The 1259-nt window shown below is 38.4% G+C and overlaps 1 long non-coding RNA gene across 1 annotated transcript; it reads left to right on the top strand.

The window, feature by feature from the left end:
* The first annotated feature begins 540 nt into the window (after window positions 1–540).
* LOC120433721 lies at window positions 541–1001 on the top strand. Its single transcript, XR_005608716.1, has 2 exons — window positions 541–736; window positions 939–1001. It is a non-coding gene; the product is annotated as an uncharacterized LOC120433721 (long non-coding RNA).
* Window positions 1002–1259: the final 258 nt, after the last annotated feature.

The following is a 1259-nucleotide window of genomic DNA, read 5'->3' as shown; positions in this document are numbered from 1 at the left end:
ATAATAATAATAATAATAATAACAACAACAACAACAACAATAATAATAATAGATTGCATTTATATAGCGCTTTTCTAGGCACCCAAAGCGCTTTACAATTCCACTATTCATTCACTCTCACATTCACACACTGATGGAGGCAAGCTACAGTTGTAGCCACAGCTGCCCTGGGGCAGACTGACAGAAGCGAGGCTGCCATATCGCGCCATTGGCCCCTCTGGCCAACACCAGTAGGCGGTAGGGTGAAGTGTCTTGCCCAAGGACACAACGACCAGGACAGAGAGCAGGGGGATCGAACCGGCAACCTTCCGGTTACAGATGTCTAAATATAGGACAGTCTAAATATAGGACAGGGTAAGGAGAAAGAGAAAATAGAAAATACCAGAGCATAGAAAGACATTAAAAACCACACAAAGACAAATGTTAATGTGATGCAGTGTGAAGTAGCATAACTTAAGCAGCAAGGAAGGTGATAAGTAAATAGCATTAGCAGACGATTTAAGTTCTTTTAAGCATATTTTATTGCTGGTGTAGCTGGGATATAATATACTGAGTGTGAACATTCTCAAAACTGTATTGTATATAGTTTATTTTTTTTTATTGTGTAAATGTAATTTTTGTAAAACTGAGGTTCCACATGTCACTGTTGAAGTGGGGCGTTAATCAGTGTGACACCACTTGTAAACATGCTGCATGTGTGGGGGTTCCCAGCCAGAGCTGCATGGACTCCACACTGGTAAGGCAGACTTTCTGTAGCTCCTCTCCCTGTATTACATTATACGCTTAAATTTGGTGTATTTTTCTTTAATAAGTATTAGTTCTTTTGGCTAAAAGCTCCCAAAGTGTTTTTGATTACTTTGAACGAGGAAAATAGTAATTGGAACTGCCTTTTATCCGTTACACCATCCGTTTATGTGTTCCTTACTTGTGCTAAACAGGGATGAGCAGAGGTGTGCTGTTGCTGTGTGACACTGATTTTGCTGCTCCACTTTGTGTTTTAGGTATGTGTAAATGTATATTTTTTGTTTTCTGTGTATAATGAGTTCATGATCTGAGGCTGCACACTGAATAGTATTTTCAGCCATGTTGGTAAAAGTTAAAGTTGTTTGAATATATATTGTGTGATTGATCCATCTTAGTGGGAATTTGAATATTATAAGTTATTATAAGTGGCTTGTTTTTGACTGCACCTTGCTTCATATTTGTCTCTGTTTTACCCCACTATAACGTTTGATTTAAATGTGGCTGTTGAGAAAAAC

The sequence above is a fragment of the Oreochromis aureus genome, linkage group 16 (assembly GCF_013358895.1).
Source record: "Oreochromis aureus strain Israel breed Guangdong linkage group 16, ZZ_aureus, whole genome shotgun sequence".
In the NCBI taxonomy this organism is placed as follows: Eukaryota; Metazoa; Chordata; class Actinopteri; order Cichliformes; family Cichlidae; genus Oreochromis; species Oreochromis aureus.
Note: the sequence above shows the minus strand (reverse complement) of the source record. Positions and strands in the feature narration are given on the sequence as shown.